General features: G+C 36.9%; 1 protein-coding gene and 1 non-coding gene across 3 annotated transcripts in view; both read right to left on the bottom strand.

Moving 5' to 3' along the window:
- Window positions 1-14,464, bottom strand: part of ERP44 (endoplasmic reticulum protein 44) — an 88,640-nt gene that overhangs the window by 31,305 nt on the left and 42,871 nt on the right. The gene's annotated exons all lie outside the window — the stretch shown is intronic.
- On the bottom strand, window positions 10,722-10,794 carry TRNAG-GCC (transfer RNA glycine (anticodon GCC)). Its single transcript has one exon. It is a non-coding gene; the product is annotated as a tRNA-Gly (tRNA).

Consider the following 14,464-nt stretch of genomic DNA (forward strand, 5'->3'; position numbering starts at 1 on the left):
ACTAGAAATTCAGGGGTAAGAGTGGTTGTATAAGCAAGTAGAAGTCTTTTAAGATAAACAGAGGCACCTCTTATAAGGCAAAGGCCACAAAGGCTTAGGCTTAAACTACTTAGTAGAAAATCAGCCCAAAGAAATAGTAAGAAGTACGGAACTTTACCTTCCTAACTAAAAAACTCATTCAGTCACCAGAACACTACACACTGAAACCTAGCATACTGTAAAATGAATTTTTGCAGTGATATATAAATGGAAAAGGTTTTAATAAAAATGCTGTTAAAATTAGGTTAAATAGTTCTATAATACTAGCCAATGCTACAATGCTGTGGTCTGGAATGTGGAAAATGTCTTTTTAGAGAAGTTCCTATTTCCCCCAAATATCCATCAGTAGGAGACTGGTTAAATGAAGTACGGTACACCCATACAATGAAGTACTAGGCTGTTATATAAAGGAAAGAAAACGATCTCTTTGTGCTGCTAAGGAGCAATCTCCAAGATACACTGTGTTAAGTGGAAAAAGCCAGGTGCAGAGAATGTGAAAGAAATATGGAGAAGAAACTTGGAAGATAAGTAGGAATATATATATGTATATATACATGTGTGTGTGTGTGTATCTATCTATCTATCTATCTATATATATATCTTTACGATGCTACCTCCTCCAAAAAACAACATCAATGGAAGAGAATGGAAGGAGAAGTCAGGAATGGAATTCATATCTCCCTGACTATACCTTGGTTTTACAGTTTTGACTTGGGACCAAGGAAATGTTTAATAGTAAAACAAAATTAGATTAAAAAATTTTAATACTGTAATTGTTATTTTTAACTAAACACGCACAAATTATAGATAAAGCACACGAGTAATCACGCTAGTGCTATTAAGAATCAAGATTTCAGCATAAGGAAAAAAGATACAAATATAAAATTGAGGGAATTAAGTAAAAACCCTGTAATATTTAGTTTGAATTGAAACTACTAGCAAAAATTCATGATCTGTTTTTCTCTTTCAAAAATACATATTTCTAAGCTCTTTCCACTGAGAGCTTCATTGGCTAATTCTACCAAATATTTAAGGAAGAAATAATTCCATTTCCACACAAACTTTTCTTGAAAATTGAAGAGAAGGAATTACATCCCAACTCATTCTGTGAGGCCAGCATTACCCTTATACAAAAACCAGACAAAGACATTATAAACAAATTACAGACCAATATACCCAATAAACAAAATTAGAGGACCTACACTAGTGGACTTCAACACTTACTGTAAACCTACAGGAATCTAGACAGTGTGATAATGGCATAAACACAGACGATAGACAAATAGATCAATGGAAGAGAGTCCAGAAACAGACCCACATATACATGTAGAAGTGATTTTTGACAAAGGTGCAAAAGTAAAATCTAACTATATACTACTTATAAAATATACATCTAAACATAAGGATGCAAAAACTTTAAAATTAAAAGGATGGGAAAAAATATTCTATATAAAACTAATCAAACAAAATCTCATATAGCTATATTAATAGTAAATATGTACACATTAAGGCAAAAAGCATTACTACAGATCAAGAAGGTCCCTTCATACTAATAAAAAGTTCAATTCCCCACGCAGATGTAACAATTTTGAATTTCTATGTGTCAAATAAAAACCTAAAAACACATAAAGTAAAAAATGACAGAACTACAAGGAATATCTATAATCATGGTGGGAGATTATTATCACACCTCTTATAGCAACTGATATAACAAATAAAATCAATAAAATATAGAGAATTTGGACAACACAACTAAGAAACCAGAATTATTTGACAGATATATTATTCACTACCCCAAAGCTGCAACATACACATTTTTTGCAGGTATATATATCATATAAAAAACAAACATATGATGAATCACAAAAAAAGTCTCAACAACTTTCAAACGATTCAACTCATAATGAGAATAAAGTAACTTCTACACGCCATGGATCAAAGATGAAATTACAAAGGGAAACCGGAAAATATTTTGAACTGAATGATAATGAAAAATACATATCAGAACTTGCAGCGTGCAGCCAAAGCAATGCTTAGAATGAAATTTATAACATTAAAATGTATATGTTAGGGGGAAAAGGCTAAAAAACAAAAAAGTATTAATCTAAAAAAAATCATAAAAGAAAAACAAAGAAGAAAGGAGTGAATGAAAAAGATAAAAGTGGAAATTAATGAAGTGGAAAATAAATATACAATACAAAAAAAGCCAAAATCTGGTTCTTTGCAAAGACTAATATAATAAAATCAATAAAGCCCTGGAGAGACCAACCCAGAAAAAAAAAAAGAGAAAAAACACAATTTCAGGAATATAGCGGGAGTCTGCAACTCAGATAATAAGAGAATATTATCAATAACTTAATGATGGTATGGAGATTTTGATAAAATGCAAAAATTGTCACAAAACCACAACTCACCAAACCAACACTAGAAAATATAACTGGTCCTAAAATTAAGGAAACTGAACCCATAATCCAAAGCCTTCTCACAAAGAAAACTCCATTCCTAGAAAACTTTACCAGCAAATTCTACCAAACATTTAAGGAGCCAATAATGCTATTTATACAACCATTCAGAGAAAACAAAAAGAGGGGACATTTCCCAAATATGAGGTCAACATAATCTTTCTGTCAAATCTGACAAGGAAATGATGAGAAAAGAAAAATACATGTTAGTCTCAATCAAGAACATAAGATGCAAAACTTAAAAAGAAAGTATTAAAGTGAATTTAGCACTGTGTACAGAAGATAATATATCACAAGCTGGATTTAGCCTAGCACTTCAGTTTAATGCTTGAAAATCAATCAGTGTAATTCATGACATTAACAGAATGAAAGAGAAAGGTTCTACTACTTCTCAAAAGAAACAGAAAAACATCTGGTAAAATCAACATCTACTCACACTTTAAAATTTTGTCAAACTAGGAATAGAAGGGAACTTCCTTAATTTAATAAAGGGTATCTAAATAAACAAATACCAAACAACTTGACAGTAAAACACTAAAAGCTATCCTGCTGATATCAAGAAAGAAATTAAAATGCTTGCCATCACTTCTACATAACACTGTACTGGAGTTCTTAGTGTAATAAGAAAAAGAAATAAATACACACACACACACACACACACTGGTAAAGAATTAAAATGTCATTATTTGCAGACAATCTTACTGCGTTCACAGAAAACCCAAAAGAGGATCTACGAAAAGATTTCCACTTCCAAGCAGGATATAGTAGGTAGCAGAAATCTACTGCTTCTGCTGTGATGACTAGGAAAAAAAATGACTTTTTTTTAAAGTCACATTAATTCCAGAAAGGAAAGGACCATTCCTAAGTAAGCAAAAGCTCACTCACTGGCATTTATTTTTCCGCTAGGTTTCCTATGCAATATTCCTTTTAGAAATTATATCTGTAACTTGTGCAGATTTAGGGCCAAGGATTACACCTGCATAGGCAGAGGGAAAGAGAAATCAGTGAAGCTATTTATAGTACCTGGGCTGGAATGGTGGACTGAAAGGGACCCTGAAACACACAGGAAGTTTTCCCCAGAGGATATTTACTGAGTACAGGGGTGGCATAGGAAGCTGGGGATTGAGCTAAAAAGAGTAAAATCTCCCATGGCCTTGTAGTGCTTAGGAGATACTGTCTAATTGTATAAAGGCCTGCATCAGCATCAAACATACAACCAAGACATTTGCCAGATTTTGAAGCTGCCTAGGCAAGGAAGCATCTAGATGTTGAAAACACCATTAATTTTTAAGGCAAAGAGGAAGAAAGATATTGGTGACATATATGAGACAAATTATTAATATTCAGAATATATAAAGAACAGTTACAAAAGGACCATCAAAAAGATAAATGGGCTAAGATTATCAGTCAATTTATGAAAGAAACACAAATGGCCAATAAACATGTAAAAACACGCTCAGTTGTAATTAAGAAGTAACAAATTAAAATTACCAGAGAACACATTTGGCCCATCCTATCAGCAAAATAACAATAACTTTTTAAGAATTTTTTAAATCAATATTATCAAGCCCTACAAAGGGGAAATATATCCTACTAGGTCCAATTTAGGTGCACATTCAATGTTAATAAAGCTAAACCAGGGACTTCCCTGTTGGTGCAGTGGTTAAGAATCCACCTGCTAATGTAGGGCACACAGGTTCGATCCCTGGTCTGGGAAGATCCCACATGCTGCGAAGCAACTAAGCCCATGCGCCACAACTACTGAGGCTGCGCGTCACAAATACTGAGCCCATGCACCACAACTACTGAAGCCCACGTGCCGCAAATACTGAAGCCAGCACACTCTAGGGCCTGTGTGCCACAACTACTGAGGCCGCATGCTGCAACTACTGAAGACCGCACATCTAGAGCCTGTGCTCCAGAACAAGAGAAGCCACCAGAATGAGAAGCCCGCGCACAGCAACAAAGAGTAGCCCCTGCTCGCTGCAACTAGAGAAAGCCTGCGTGCAGCAATGAAGACCCAATGCATCCAAGAAAAAGAAAAAAAGCTAAACTAGACTAGCTGGTGCCTGATTTGCCAAGGAATTTAATCCCCAAAGGATCTGGCAGAAAAAATATGCAATAGACCCAGAAAGAAATGAACTAGTGTAAGACGAAACATCCATTTTCTATTTGTGGCCTAAGGATCAGTATGAAATTGGACAGCAAGAGGCACTGCTAGAGATAATATAATGCTTTCAACTTCCTTAACTTGGTGAATTAGTGGGCATAATCAGAAAACAGTGTGCTAATAGCAAATACGCATAAACTGGAAGTGAAATAAATAAAGCTACAGATGGACTCCAGCGAGTCTTAAGTGCTAAATTAATGGTATTTGAATTTTATCCTACATGTGATAAGAAGACACTGAGCAGCAAAGCTGGGCTTTAAAAATATTCACCTAACAGTGGTAGAGAACCAGGGAAACTAGTAAGGAAGTCACTATAATAGTCCTGGAGAAATAAGAGTCTGTTTACCAACTTAAAAGTACAACCTTTAGGTTGCCTTAAAATTCTAGTTATGGACAGAAAAAGATTTAACACTTAAAGACTATTAGAGGAATAGATACTTGCTTGCTTAATTCTCAAATAACATCATGACAGCAAGAATACTGCACAATGAAGTGGCTTTTAATTATTAAGAAGCAAAAACCTGGGACTTCCCAGGTGGCACAGTGGTTAAGAGTCTGCCTACCAATGCAGGGGACATGGGTTCAAGCCCTGGTCCAGGAAGATCCCACAAGCCGTGGAGCAACTGAGCCCATGTGCCACAACTACTGAGCCTGCGCTCTAGAGCCTGCGAGCCACAACTGCTGAAGCCCGCACACCTAGAGCCCATGCTCTGCAACAAGAGAAGCCACCGCAATGAGAAGCCCATGCACCACAATGAAGAGTAGCCCCAGCTCGCTGCAACTAGAGAAAGCCCGCGCATAGCAACGAAGACCCAACGCAGCCAAAAATACATAAAAATTAAAAAAAAAAAAGAAGCAAAAACCTTAAAATTGGGCTTTCCTGGTGGTGCAGTGGTTAAGAGTCTGCCTACCAATGCAGGGGACATGGGTTCATGCCCCGGTCCAGGAAGATCCCACATACCGCGGAGCGGCTAGGCCCATGAGCCATGGCCGCTGAGCCTGCACGTCCGGAGCCTGTGCTCCGCAATGGGAGAGGCCACAACAGTGAGAGGCCCGCGTACCGGAAAAAAAAAAAAAAAAACACCTTAAAATTACATTGATCAATAATCTCAGACATAAAGGTGACTTTTTACAAGCTTTGGTCAAAAGTGATTTTAAGATAATTACAATGTGACATTTTGACAGTATAACAAAGAATGACTTAAGGGGTATAATAAATGGAGGGGTTTTTTATTATTATTAACTGGATGGATCAAATGTTAAAATGGATGTCAAAGAATTATAAATTTAAGAAGGTTAACATCTCGCTGACTGGAAAATTAGCACGTACTTTTGCTTCAGTGGTCACTTACTTTGCCTTGATGGGTTCTGCCTGCCAGCCTGCCTGCCTAATGCCCAGCAGGGTTCCAAATGGGAAAATGCCTCTCCTCTTGTCTCAGCAATGTCCCTCCCTGCTATGATTATCCATGTCAGATAGTAAAAGAGGCAGATGATTTCAACAGGAAGGTCTTACTGCTCTGGTTCCAGGATAAAGACCACTGCCGCCTATGTACCTTTTCCATTCCCAAACCATGCCCTTCCACAATGTGGTAAAAAAAAAAAAACAAAAACACAACAGCAAAATAAAACCCTAAACAGAAAAATTACAAACAAAGCCTATAAGCTTACTCAGGATTCAGACTAAACCTGCTCATCCAAGTTCTATTTTATGCACATGAACTCTTCACTGTATATTTTCTCTTTTTTTTTTTTACTGAAATATAGTTGACATATAACATTGTATATAAATTTAAGGTGTACAACATGTTGATTTGCTACATTTCTATATTGCAATATTACAATATGATCCTCACTGTAGTGTTAGCACTCCTATCACTTTACATAATTATGATTTTTTTTTGTGGTGGGAATAATTAAGATCCAGTCTCTTAGTAAGTTTGATGTTAATACAATATTGTTGTCTATAATTATTTTCCTATTCTTAATGTCTCATTTGTGTATAGCTCTTATAAAAACTTCTCAATTTCTAATGTGGAAGGTTCAAGTTGCATTGGAAGGCAGACAAGTGTGAGTAACTCTGGTATTTGGGAGCAAGTGCTGCCTAATTCAAGGACAATTACAAAGTACATTCCTAAAAATGTTAGTGGGAGCCAATGTTCTGCACTGGCCAGCAAATAATGTAAGAACGTCACTTGCTCAGTGCTATACAGCCTATAGCCACTGGAGGGCAGCACAGAACCTGGTCCCACCAGGGGCAGATGGATGGGACTTTCTACATCTAAGGCAGCATGACCACCAAGAGAGAGTGATGAATTCTACTCTCAAACTCTCCAAAAGAGGCTGCATAAGATTAGATAAAGTGATATCATGATCCATAGCTGAAGCAAAGGCAAGTTTTAATTGTGTGTGTGTGTGTGTGTGTAGAAATTTTGGGAAACAAAGACAATTACAAAAAACGGAAACAACCATTTGTAATCCAACTACCACTGGGGAAAACCACTATTAACATTTTGGTTATATCTTGCTGACTTTGAATAAAAGCTGCTTAACTAGCAGTTGACATGTTTCAATTGAGAAAAAATGAACTCTAAGGTTAGTCAAACAGTAAAGTCTCAGCATCAATACTTGCAGAATGGGTATGAGCAGCTTGGAAGAAAATTCTAGAAAAAGTAGAGTAACATTCTTTAATCAAGAGTGTTACCAACACTCTTAATGGCACAGAAGTCAATAAATATTGTGTGGAAAACCACAGAAATCAATGACTCAGAAATGGTAAATGATTGCACAAGAGTCAGATTCTGAAAGTGAAACTGTTTCAGGATTACTTGAATAAATTCCTTTTAGGTACACAAATGAATGATATGACAAAAAATCTGTATCCTAAGTAATTCTAAAATAGTTCTTATGATAGACATAAAAATCCTAAGTGATAAGAAAACATTGTGCTAGGGCTTCCCTGGTGGCGCAGTGGTTGAGAATTTGCCTGCTAATGTAGGGGACATGGGTTCGAGCCCTGGTCTGGGAGGATCCCACATGCCGTGGAGCAACTAGGCCTGTGAGCCACAACTACTGAGCCTGCGCGTCTGGAGCCTGTGCTCCGCAACAAGAGGGGCCGCCATAGTGAGAGGCCCACGCACTGTGAGGAAGAGTGGCCCCCGCTTGCCACAACTAGAGAAAGCCCTCGCACAGAAACGAAGACAAAACACAGCAAAAATAAATTAATTAATTAATAAACTCCTACCCCCAACATCTTCTTTAAAAAAAAAAAAGAAAACATAGTTCAATTTTTCTCAGTTTTTTTTTCAGTTACAGATAAAAGTGTGCCTTATAATCAGTGACAAGTCAACTTGACAAAATACTGCAAAAAATACTTTACCGTATGTTGAGAGATAATGATATAACCTATTTAAAGTATTTAACAAAGCACCTATAAAACTAATAGTTCATAAATGCTGGCTACTACTTATCCATCCATCTATTCAATAACTATAAATAAACACAGATAATGTGCTAGACACCCCAATCCAGTGCTAGGGATAGAGGGGTAAAAAGATAAGGTTCTTGTTCTTATAAAGCTTACATTTTATCATTATTGTTATTATCATTAATATTACTACTGCTGCTGCTGCTACTTCTAATTGTTTCCACAGACTAGAATCTTAAATGAAATTCTTAAAACTCTTAAATGTATAATACATGTAACAAAAAGATATACCAGTTTGGATTCCCTAAGATCAGTATAAAAGAAATCCTCTAATAAGTCCATAATAAATATGTCTTCACCAGAGATGTAGAGATTCCTTTCATGGGACCCCCAGCTGGGAGAAACTAAAAGGGCAATTGTCAGATCTGTGACAAATATGAAACACAGTACCCGTCCTCTGCAGGATAAGTGGGGACACAGCGGCAAATGCTCTCTGGGCTGTAGGAGGGAGCTGCTCCTCTATGTGTAACTTGAGTCTGTCTCTTCAATTGCCCTGACTTCCTTTTCCTTTTTCTCTTCCTCTACTTCTCTTCTACTTTGTCTGTTCCCTACCTTAAATACAACAGATGGAGAACTTAGGGGCTTAGGAGGTGAACTAAATTTTACCACTAGATGAGGGTTTTTCAAGCTACAAGATTTACACTGGGATTTCAAAAAAATATAGCTAAGCTTAAATAGTTGGAAGCTTCCTGATGTCATTCCAGCAACAGTCTAAGTTTAAAATTCTCTTACAGTTTCCAACCTTTTTGGAGGAAGGCGGTAGAGTGGGGAAGGGAAATCAAAGCTGCTGCAAGCAGCTCATACACAGAAACAAAAGGGCTGACTGAGTGAAATGAGCCTGTTATATCCACTCTTGCCTTCTCTCCTTCTCCAGTTCCAAATTCTCAGCCTATTTACCTGAACCTTTCATCAAATAAAGTCCTAGGAAGGGCATATAACGAAGTGAGATAAAGGTAGGGCAGAAAGCACTCCATGGGATGCTGCTAAGTGGAAGAGACAGAGATAGAAAGAAATGCGGGTAGCAAACATAGAATTATGTACTGAGATAACTTTTCCTGATCAACTAGTAAACTGGTGTAGAGGACAACTCCAAAAGGAGGCCCAGCAGGTTCTAAGGGATGAGTAAATGCATTGCCTCCCACAGGGGCTGCTTTGAAAATACTCGGCATGTTTTATGAAAATTAGTGCCATTACATTTTTATATTGTTATGTAATTATGTTGTTTGTTTCTTCACTTTATGGTCTCACCTCATCCTCAATTCTTAAGTAGTGCTGATAAAGAAAAAAACTATAACACCACACTGGCAGAAATTCCCAAACGCACGACAATATACCAGATTTGTGGCTAAGATAGACAGACTCACAACTAAATTCAGACATGTGTCACACCTCAGTTCGAGCTTGCAAAATGTTAAGAAGCAATACATAGTCATTAAAGATTTTAAAAATTCAATGCAAGCAAAGGATGGCTCATTCATTTTGCCACATTAATTTCTTCCAGGAACCTTGTTGGGTTTTATCAAGTCTTTCAGCATTTATTGATAGGATAAGCTGGTTTTCCCCATTTTAGATACTGATGGGATTTATTCTATTTCCTAACATTAAGCCATCTTTGTGTTACTGGCATTCTACTTGGTAATGGGAGAATATTCACAAAAGGTACATCTACCTTCCATAGTACCCAGTGGTAATGCAGACGTGCTGCTGTCCAGGAGATGGCAACTTATGAGAGAAGGCAGTTCATGACCAACAAAATGCCTTCAACTGCCATGCCTGCACACAGGAGGTTTTCACTAAGAAATCGAGACAGCCACAGAGAGAACCAGGGCTCAGTTTCCAAAAGCCATCAAGTGGCTCTAAGTATTCCTCAAAATGCCAGTAAAAGTCTATCCAAGGAAATTCTCTTTAAATTCAATAATCATGTTGAAGGTTACTTATCATAGTGAAAGTAACAGAAATTACAATTAACAGTATCACAGTACACCTGTATAGTGCAGATTTCAAGCTTCTTTCACACATATTCTCTCAAAAACTCTAAAGCAACAAGGCGCTCTTCCCTCTTTTCCAAACCAGACAAATTACAGGTTCAGTGACTTTTTATAACAGCTTTCTATTTTGAAAATTTTCAAACTTAAAAAAAGATGAAAAAGTAATATAATGAGCACCTGTATGCCCTCACCTGGATTTAACATTTTACCACATTTGGTTACCATATCCCTCTTTCTCACCACACACACACACACACACACACACACACACACACACACACACACACTTTTTATGGTGAGTCCTAAATCAAGTTTAGCAATTTTTTTGTTTTTTTAGATAACTTGCCCAACTGTATATGACTTAGTAAGTAGTAGGCCTCTGGTACCAGAACAAAGGATTCTACCTTAGTAGAGGGTTGGGCCACACAGTATAGAAACAATAATACCACATATAAGTAACTACATTTTTGTTTATATACTGACCCAGTAGGGATAACTTAAACAGACTATTACATTATTCATAACAAACATTTTGTCTTTTTTTTTTTGGCCATGCAGCGCAGCATGCTGCATCTCAGTTCCCTGAACAGGGATCGAACCAGCACCCCCTGCAGTGGCAGTGCAGAGTCTTAACCACTGGACTACCAGGGAAGCCCCCTTGAGTCATTTTTATGCAGGAACTGGATGAGTTCTCAGTTTCTATGAGAAATCTCAATTTAAATTACTTTACTTTGACCTTCAAAATAGTATAGTTACCTGATAAAAGCTGTATACTGCTGGTGACAAGTCTGGCTCCCCCCATTTACTATGTAACCTTGGTAAATCACTCAGCCTCTCTAAGTCTTTCAGTGTCTTCATCTATAAGATGATAATATACTCCAGCTCTCTGAAAGTCCAATGTTCATTACCACCTCAGAAACTTCACACCTACTCCTCCATTTGTCTGAAACACTCTTCTTCCCTTTTTTCCCTTAAAAACTCCTACTCTTGGGCTTCCCTGGTGACGCAGTGGTTGAGAGTCCACCTGCCGATGCAGGGGACACGGGTTCGTGCCCCAGTCTGGGAAGATCCCACATGCCGCTGAGCGGCTGGGCCCGTGAGCCATGGCCGCTGAGCCTGCGCTTCCGGAGCCTATGCTCTGCAACGGGAGAGGCCACAACAGTGAGAGGCCCGCGTACCGCCAAAAAAAAAAAAAAAACAACTCCTACTCTTCCTTCAGGTCTTGTATCATTGCCTCAAGAGAGGACCTTCCTATGCCCCTAGACTAAGTCAGACTTATTATCTCATAGCACCCAAAACCTTCCCTTCAAAACAGTTATCCCAATAAGCAATTGTGTATTTATTGCTCTTGCCTTTCTGGGTGTGTTTGGCTCACTGCTATATCTCTAGAACCGCCCACACTGCATTCTAAAGGGCAGGCATATTAAAAAAAAATGTTGTGGAATAAATGCATAACAGTATCTCAGTGAAGATAACTGAAATAATACATTCAAAAAGCATGCCTAACTCCAAGTAAGCACTACATCAACAATAGTTTTTCCCAGCAATTTGACTAGAAACTTTTTACAAGACCTTTTCCAAGAAATAACACTATTACTATGAATGGAAGTTCTGGGTGACACACTGAGCCGGAAACAAGAGAGACAGACTTAAGTATCAGAAGGCAGGACAGAGTGGGTTGCCACAATGCCAGACAGGTGATTAATAAGAACACATATGTGAGCAGGATGATATCTTGATTCTGAGGTCACCTTCTGGTTCTGCTAGGAAGCTTCATAGAGAACTTCTGCCTGACAGAAACTAATCCTGAAGCAGCAAGTAGGTACACTTGGCTGGAAAGAATACTGTAAGGAAATAAAGACCGTAAGTAGTAAAACTTTTTATTTGCAAACAGTATAATTGCCTAAGTAGAAAATCCTATGGGATCTACATAAAACTTATTAGAACTAATAAGTACCAGTGTACAAGATCATTATACAAAAATCAATTGTATTTCTATATACTAGCAACAAACAACAGAAATAAAAATTTGAGTTTTAACAAATGTACCATGGTAATGTAAAATGTCAACATTAGGGTAAAGTGAGTAAGGAGTATAAGGGAACTCACCGTATTATCTTTGCAACTTCTCTGTATCTCTACATTTGTTCCAAAAATAAAAAGTTTATTTTAAAAATATCATTTACAACAGCATCAAAAAATAAATAGTGATAAATATGACAAAGATGTGAAAGACATGTAGACTAAAACATTGCTGAAAACTGCAAAACATTGCTAAGAGAAATTGAAAAGACCTAAATAAATGGGGAGATACACAATGTTCATGAATTAGAAGATTCAATAGTGTCAAAATGACAGTTCTCCACAAAGTGGTCTAAGGATTCAAAGTAATCCCAATTAAAATCCCAGCAGTCTTCCCCCCCAACACCCCCTTTGGCTAAAAATTAACAAGCTGATTCTAAAAGTCATACAGAAATCCAAAGCAACTACAGTAACCAAACCACTTTGAAAAAAATTGCAAAGTTGGAAGATTTACACTAATGACTTCAAGACTTATTTATAAAGCTACAGTAATCTAGAAAGTGTGGTATTGGTGTAAACATAGACAAATAAACAAATAAATCATAGACAAATATATCCAGTACAGAATAGAGACTAGAAATAGATCCATATATATATGGTCAGTTGATTTTAACAAAGATGCAAAGTTAGTTATTGAAGAAAGGATAGTCTTTTCAATAAATTATGTCAGAACAACTTGATAACTATTTGCAAAAAATGCATTCCAATCCATACATTGTGCCACATGTAAAAATTAACTCCAAATGCATAATAGACCTAAATGTAAAACTTCACACTATAAAATGTATGAAAGAAAACATAGCAGAAAATCTTTGTGATCTTGGGTGAGGCAAAGATTTCTGAGATACAGAATTTAAAAATATAATCCATTTTGTAAAAGGACAAATTGTACTCCATCAAAATTAAGAATATATGCCCTTCAGAAGATACTCTCAAACAAAACTGGAGATCTCACACTTCCTGATTTCAAAACTTATTACAAAGCTACAGTAATAAAAGCAGTGTGGTACTGGCATAAAGATAGACATATTGACCAATGGAACACAACAGAGAGCCCAGAAATAAACCCTCACATATATGGTCAAATGAATTTTGACAAGGGTGTCAAGTCATTCAATAGGAAAAGGACAGTCCATCAACAAATGGTGTTAGAAAAGCTGAATGTACACAAGCAAAAGAACGAAACTGGATCCTTACCTTGCACCATATACAAAAATTAATTTGAAATGCGTAAAGACCTAAACATACCACCTAAATGATTAATACTTTAAAAAGAAAATAGGGGAGAAAAGATTCATGACATTGGAGTCGCAATAATTTCGTGGATATGACACCAAAAGTAAAGGCAACAAATGTAAAAACAGATTAACTGGACGTCAAAATTTAAAACTTCTGTGCAAAGGACATAATCAACAGAGTGAAAAGGCACCCTATGGAATGGAAGAAAATATTTATAAATCCTATTATCTGATAAAGGGTTAATGTCTAGAATATACAAAGAACACCTACAACTCAAAAACAAAAAATAAACGGATTAAAAAATGAGCAAAGGACTCAAACAGATTTTTCACCAAAGAAGGTATACAAATGGCCAAGAAGGACATGAAAAGATGCTCAACATTACTAATCACTAGGGAAATGCAAATCAAAACCAGGATGAAATATCACTTCACACCGTTTAGGATGGCTGTTATCTCAAAAACAGAAAATAAGCGTTGGCAAGGATGTGGAGAAATTAGAACCCTTGTGCACTGCTGGCAGGAACATAAAAGTTGGTACAGCTGCTTTGGAAAGCAGTATTGTGATTCCTCAAAAATTAAAAAATAGAACTATCATATGATCCAGCAATTCCACTTCTGGGTATACATCTGAAGGAAATGAAAACAGTATGTTGAAGAGATATCTGCACCCCTATGTTCACAGCAGCATTATTTACAATAGCTAGGACATGGAAACAACCTAAGTGTCCATCGATGGATAAATGGATAAAGAAGTTGTAGGATAGCCATACAACAGAATATCATTCAGCCATCACATGGAAGGAAATTCTGACACACGCGACAACATGCAAGTACCTTCAGGACATTATGCTAAGTGAAATAAGCCTGCCACAAAAAGACAAATGCTGTATGATTCCACTTTTACCACGTATCTAGAATAGTCAAACTCATAGAAAAATAAAGAGGAATGGTGGTTACCAGGAACTACGGGGAGGGGGAAATAGGGAGTTGTTTAATGA

Source organism: Orcinus orca, chromosome 6 (assembly GCF_937001465.1).
Source record: "Orcinus orca chromosome 6, mOrcOrc1.1, whole genome shotgun sequence".
NCBI lineage: Eukaryota > Metazoa > Chordata > Mammalia > Artiodactyla > Delphinidae > Orcinus > Orcinus orca.